Consider the following 7829-nt stretch of genomic DNA (forward strand, 5'->3'; position numbering starts at 1 on the left):
TTCTGGACTCCTGTCCTGACAATAATACCTAATCACATATCCCTTTTAAACAGTTCTCTCCCTCATCTGTTTCAATGAAGTATACATAATTTATCCCATCTTTCTCAGTCTGCCCCAACCCCGATATCAGTCCCATTTTACAACAGTGGCACTTCACAGTATTTGTCCTTTTGTGACCGAGATATTTCATTCAGCATAATGTCCTCCAGGGTCACCCACTTTGAATAGTGGAATGCTATGCTGCATTGAAAAACGAGGAACTCATGAAATGTTATTCAAGATTCCACTTTTAACAAGCTTGTCTCCAGGACAGACCTTCTCTTTAAGTACTTCCAGTCAAATTCTGGCCAAAAGTAGATTTATATACTTTCTAAATCTACAATATCAGGTGTTCATTTCTACTCTACATCTTTTTTCATCCTACTGCAATTTTAATTGATTTCCACACTGCGCTTTATCCATATACATCGTGCCCCACATACTCCCTCATACATACTGGACTTCCTACCATTCACCACCACCTATCCATGTCTATCTCCTCCCATGTGATTGCTTGCCTCTGAAAACCCACTGGAGGGTCAGCTGTTAATCCATTCTGACTTGATGGCACACAGGAACAACTACATCCATGTCCATTATCACACTTCCCCCCCAAAATTATGGAAATTAATAGGATAGCAGAATTTAGTGGATTGATTGAGAGAGGGATGAAGGAACAGGAAAGATACAAGTGGGGACATGAAGGGACAATGTAACAATAGATACAAATCAATGCTAATTAATTACATAAAATACAATATATACGAATGATTCTATGAAATACAGTATGAAAGATTGCATGAAACACTATGTACGTGAATGAAAGACAAAATTAAAGGTAAATGAACTATTGCACAAAAACCAGAAAAAAGGGGGTGAGGGATGGGCAGAAAAGGGGGAAGGAGAGACAATCATGGGATGGTGGAGGTTAAGTAGGGAGACAGACTTGGTGGAGGTGCTTATTAAATGATTTTTACTAATTCCTCTGAGCTTATCACATGAATTCAAGAATACAAGGTGAAAAACAGATCTTAAAAAAAAATAGTAAAACAAACTTTTATTCAAAGGATGAAGCAGATATTAGATGAGGATTATAGTGACCAGTTGGGTAATGGACACTGAGATACGTTTCTGAGAATACTGAATTGATCAAGGATGGAGGAGACTTGAAAATAAATGGGCCCAGAAATGGATTTAGAATATAAAGTGAACAGTAAATTGCTCGCTCCACCTTAGACAAGGAATGATCATGTATCCTGGACACACGTAATTTTTCTTTGAAAATATGTCTCTGGCAGGAGTAATGGGGAATTAAGAAACCATTTCTTGGCCTTCCCTTCTTTCCTTCTTTACTATGAGAGAAAATAAAACCCAAGGTTACATTAGCGTCTCACATCCAGTGTTCTCCATTCAGATGAAATTGCCTATGTTTTCAGTACTGTGCTTTTTACTAATGTGAAACTCCTTTGTGGTCATACAAATGCATTGTATTTTATTCTAAGAATGAGGTTTCACTGGAAGAGTTTTAAAAGCCCGCATTTTCTTTTATTGGCTAGAAATCTAAGAAGGATAGTTCAAAATATTAAATATTGTCTAAAGATTACCTTCATTTTTTCTGTCTCCAAACTTTTCCCAGTTATGGACTTTTTCACCAGTGGTTTTGATCAGAGTCCATGATTTACAGCCAGTTGCCTTACAGTCTGTGGTTGTTTTTCATTTTTATTTATCACTACTATGTAAAATTCCACTACTGAATTCCTCTCCTCTCTTGCACCACAGGTTTTTACAGCTTTTTCTTTTTCTTTTCTTTTCTTTTTTTTTTTTTTATGTACCCAACTACATGGCCTGTCATTTTCTTTGCTGGTATTGTGCCATTTTATGGATTTCTACCACTGGGAGAAGCAGGGACTCAAAGAAGCCTTTTATCTCTATTCCACATCCTACGATATTCTCTAAAATTTATTCCCACAAAGGTTTCCGCTGTCAGTAAGCAAATCATGTGGTGAAAGGAAACACCTTTCTGGCCATTTGATGATACCAGCTTCTCTGTGGGAGGATGATAGACAACCTCTTCTTGTGTGATTTATAGCCTCCAAAAACTCCTGGGAGGCTCAGTCATGAGTCTATTTCTACAACCTTAGTGAAGTTGAAACAAAACATGGAGATGACAGTTTGAAGTCCAGATTATAAAGAAAAGCAACAATCTATTTTTAGCTTCGGAAGCTATTTTATACAGAAACCGTTGGCTTTTATTATCAAAACAAATTAAGATTTATGAAATCACATTTTATCTAAATATATCAACACAGTGTTGGTAACTCTGGATATATGATATAAAAGATGATACATTTATCCCTTGGCTCATAGGAAAGCTGTTCAAATGGTAATAAGCTGTAATTGCAATTTTTAAAGATCTCTTTATTTTCTAGTTAAATTATAGAAGCTATCTTTTTAAAAATATTTCTATTTCTCAAAGGAAAAATGATCCATCATTATGGCTATTGAGAATTTTTCTACTATAAACTAATGAAGATTACCCTTCTTTTATATTACATAATAATGGACTGATTTTTAAAGCATCTGTCTACAAGTATTTTTTACATAAAGGTATATTACATGAATTCAATATCTCAGAACATGTGTAAAGACTAATTCTCTTAAAACAAGTGCAGGCACAGAATTTAGTAGGATTTCTCTAAAGTTTCATTTTTACTCTAGTGGTGAGTTTGTAAAGGAAACTTCAACATTAACAACTTTTGTCTGTTTAATGAGCTGCTTTTTTAGCACTAGGTCTTATCACACGCTCAGACGGTCTCTATGTAAAAATACGAAACTATTTTTAGGTGTAAAAAACAACTGTAGAATTTTGTCTAGAGCTTTTCTTCATGATTTGTCTTCCTTTATTTTAAAATAGTATGTAAATAGCTCCATGTATAAATATTCTGCCTCTTTTATAAAACCCTAATGCTCCCCACTAATTTAGATTGCTTTTAGTCATGGTGGCATGTTGGATTATTTTGTAGTTTAAAATAATCAGGAAAATTTGATTTAATCCTGGTTCACGCTTGTTCAGTAACTATACTCTCATCTTTTTCATAAAGACACGTAGGTCCTTACGTCTCCTCCATCTGACTCAGCTTATCTACTGCTATTGCTTGTACTTGATTTACAGCTTTACCACCTCAATGGTAAAATGTGTCTGGATCTAAATTCTCTGTCTTGCCCAACCATTAGTTAAAATTGAAATTATTTTTCAGTGTAATATTTAACAACATGTGATTTGCAGTTAATAAACCACAGATGTTGTTGTTGTGTGTACCACAGAGTTGGAACCAACCACAGCCGACCCTCCCACAGCTTTTCAGAGTCAGTTAATCACATGGGACAAGATTACCAATGCTTCTCCTGCAGAGCAGCTGGTGGCCTTGAACTGCATGCCTTCAGGACCGAAACACCTCACACTTTTTTTTTTTAAATGTCATTTCCAGTTTTGGAAAAATGGGGCTAATAATTATACATAGCTCATAAGGTTGAGAGGATTCATTAAGACCAGACTAATTAAACTTTTTTCATACATATAGTTGTTGCTAAGTGGTAGTCTATTATGAATCAGAGTCACATTAGTTAACAACTCAATAGAACACTACTCAGTCCAGGAAGGGCTCACAACAGTTGCTGTTTGGGCCCATTGTTAGTTAAAGTTACTGTGTTAGTTTTTCTCATTAAAGGTCTTCCTATGTTTTCAGCTCACAGCTTTACCAAGTATGATATCCTTCTCTAAACAATGACCTTCCTGATAGCACAGGCAAAGCATGCAAGACAAAGTCTAACTACTCCTGCTAACAAGACTTCTGCTGTGCTGCTAAGATAGATTTGTTTGTTCTTGATATTCATGGTATACTTAATACTCAATATTATTTACCACACTACAATTTGAAGGCATCAACTTTTGCGTTTTTATGGAATTAAAGGCAACAAATCTTTAGTTTTTCCCACACATTTAAGGCAACTTAAAGTACCAAGGCTTGAGTTAGGCACACCTTAGTACCTAAAGTGATAGTTTTACTTTTGAACACCTTAAAGACATCTTTTATAGCAGATTTTTTCAACTCCGTATGCATTCTGATTTCTTGTTTCCATAATCCACTGATTATGGATTCAAACAAAATGAAATACTAGACAACTTCATTATTTTCTATATTCCTTGAGATATCACTTATTGCTCAAATTTTAAGGAAATTTCTTTTCTTGATTTCGAGGTGTTATTTGGACTCAAGGTATTTTCTTTATTTTGAGTGTAGCCTTTGATCTTCTTTTGATTCGAGTCTTCTTCACTTTCAAATAAAGTGTGTCATCTCAATATCACAGCAAGTAAGGTGTGTCATCTGGATATTAAAGGCTACTACACTTTTCCTTCGATCTTGATACCACATTCTTCTTCATATATTCCAGTTTATCGGATTGTTTGCTTAGGATACAAACTGAGTAAATATGGGGAGGGATGCAACCCTGACACATAAGCACGTATGTGGTACCGTCACTTTCCCTTTTCATATAGATCATATCATACATAAACAACAACCAATTGCTGGCCTAAATATGACTTAAACATGAATACAATTAAGAACCTTCTGCATCATTTGTTTAAATCTCTAGTATCCTCTATATTTTAAAAAAAGCAGATAAATATTTTTCTCTTATCCACTGCTCAAGCAAGATCCATCTAATTTCATCAATAATTACATAACTTCTTCCAAATCTACCTTGAATTTCTTGGTGATAGGCTACTAGAACTATTTTTTAAATAATATTTTTAATTTTATACTGGTTCGCTTACAACGTTTGTCTACATTGTTTTTTCACACCTGATCTTTCCCATTTACTTAACCCAGCCCTCCCTCCACCAATCAAATTGGGCAACCCTGTGAGCACCATTCCTCCCCATCATCCATCCTCACCCCACTGCTCCCACCCTTCCCCTTTTATGGTCCTCATACATGTTTTTACAAGCTATCTATTCCTACAATGGTCTTATACAGTATTTGTCCTTATGGGAGGACTGACTTAGTTCATTTAGCATAATGTTCTCCCGTCCCTTCCAAGTGAGGTAGTAATTTTCAAAATCTTTGCACATACATGCTCATCGTGTGAATGTACCATAATTTCTCAATCCACTTGATTGTGGTTGGATATTTAGGCTGTTTCTATGTTCTTAAAATGGTGAACACGCTGCTATGAACATTGATGCACAAGTCTCTGTTTGTACCTCAGTTCTACATTTCTCAGGATCATATTGAATTTCTATGTTCAGCTTTTTGAGAAACTATTTTTTACAATTATCCTCATGACACACTTCCTTCCATATAATAACCATCATCATCAGTAAGTTCTGCGTTCCACTGGATCACTTTTCTGGGTACCAGGCGTTCATATGAGTCTCTTGTTGTTGTTGTTATGTGCTGTCGAGTCGTTTGCGACTCATAGCAACCCTATGTACAACAGCCCTAAACCCTGCTCTATCCTGTGCCAATCTCATTGCCTCTGACACACCCATCCCGATTACCCCAGTCACTGAATCAATCCACCTCATAGAGGGTCTTCCCCTCCTGCGCTGTCCCTCCACTCTACCCAGCATGATGTCCCTCTCTAAAGACCTGTCTCTCCTTGCAACATGTCCAAAATATGTCAGACGAAGCCCCAGAATCTTTGCCTCCAAAGAGTAGCCTGGTTTAACCCTCTCTAGGATGAATCTGTTTGTTTTCTTGGCAGTCCATGGAACATTCAATATTCTTCTCCAGCACCACAGCTCAAAGGCGTCAATTCTCCTTCTGTCCTCCCTAGTCATTGTCTAGCTCTCTGATGCATAACAAGTGATTGCAAAGACCATGGCCTGTATCAGGCACACCTTTGTCTCCAAAGAGACACCGTTGCTCTTGAGTGCTTTAGAGAGGTCCCTAACAGCAGACTTTCCCATCGCAATACGTTTTTTTTTATTTCCTGGCTGCTAGTGCCAAGAGAGTGTTGACTGTGGAGCCCAGCAAACTGAAGCTGTGAACAATCTCAATCTCTTCGCCATCCATCCTGATGCTGTCAATTGGTCCAGTGGTGAGAATCTTTGTCTTCTTGACATTGATCCTCAGTCCATACTGAAGGCTGCAGTCCTTGACACTCTGCAGTAAAAATGAGTCTCTTACTTGCTTCTAATTTTTTGGCATAGAGAAAGGAGTACTTCTAGTAGTACAACCATTTTTCCCCCTAGCTATAGTAAAAATGATGGATGATAAAGAATACAAGCTTCAGAGATAATCATATTGTTTGCAAATCAATTATTATATTTTTGCCTCTAACAAACCCAAACAATATTGTCACTCGGTGTCATTGTCTTGACTATGACTCATAGCAACACTATAAACAATAGATGTGAGCCTTGCACATTGCACGTTGTCATGCTCTCTGATATTTACAATTAAAATATCTCAGCTCCTGGTGTATATCATTCCACTATAGATAACATCTACATGGACTTAGACATACCCAAAGACATGAGAATAACAATTATGTTGCTAGTTGCCTTTCACTTTTGCCCCTGAGCCTTTGAGCTATGACACTTTGCTGCTGTTACTATGTGCAGTTCAGTCTACTCATACTCACAACCATGGTATGAGCAACAGATTCCCACTGCTGCACCATTCTCATGCTACCTGAAATGCTTGAATCCATTGCTATCTTCACTGTGTCAATCCATCTTATTGAGGGTCTTTCTCTCATCCTATGCTTTTATTAGCATGATGTCCTTTTCCAAGCACTAGATCCTCCTGACAACATGGCAAAAGTATGTGAGGCTGTTTCACCGTTGAACCTCCTCTAAGACAAACTTGTTTCTTCTTTTGGCAGTCTGTGGGATATTAAGTACTGTCCTCCAACACCATAATTCAAAGGCAGGTTTTTCTTTTCTCATCCTAAGTCATTGTCCAACTCTCTGATGTGTAGGAACGAATCAGAATGACTTAGGTCAGAGGCACCTTAGTCTTGATATTGACATTATTTCCTATGGAGAAGTTCTTGAGAGGAGATTTTCCCCAATTAAAACAGCTTTTTTAAATTTATTGACTGCTGCTCCCATGATTGTTGATAGAGGATCTAAGTAAAATATAATTATGAACAACTTTTAATTGTTCTCCTGCTATCATGACATTTTCTATTGGTCTTGCGGATTTTTGTTTCCTTGATGTTGTGATGTAATCCATCTAGAAATTCTCTAGTCATCTGCAGAAAGTGTTTCAAGTCTTCTTCACTTTCTGCAACTAATATTGTATCATCTACGTAACACGGGTAATAGATGAATCATCTTCCAAATTTGAAGCCACATTCTTCTTCATATAGTCCAGTTTCTCTAATGATTTGTATAGTGTATGACTGAATAGGTATGTAGAAAGAAAACAGCTCTAATACACATCGTTCCTGATTTTAAACCATGCAATGTTTTCTTGTTCATTTTCAACAAAAGCTTCTTCTTCTAGAAATAGGTTTTATAAGAGTGCAACTAAGTGTTGTGGGATTCCCATTCTTTTCTATGTCAGCTATAATTTGTTATAATCCACACCATTAATAATCTTTGAATAGTTAATAAAACACAAATAGATATCCTTCTGGTATTCTCTGCTTTTGGCCAAGATCCTTCTGAGATTAGCAATGATATCTGTCATGCTACATCTTCTTCTAAATCCAGCCTGAATTTCTGGCCGTTCTCTCTTTTTTTTTCTTTTCTATAATTATATTTTATTAATTTT

The sequence above is a fragment of the Elephantulus edwardii genome, unplaced genomic scaffold (genome assembly GCF_000299155.1).
Source record: "Elephantulus edwardii isolate Elephantulus edwardi_28Jun2011 unplaced genomic scaffold, EleEdw1.0 scaffold00001, whole genome shotgun sequence".
NCBI lineage: Eukaryota > Metazoa > Chordata > Mammalia > Macroscelidea > Macroscelididae > Elephantulus > Elephantulus edwardii.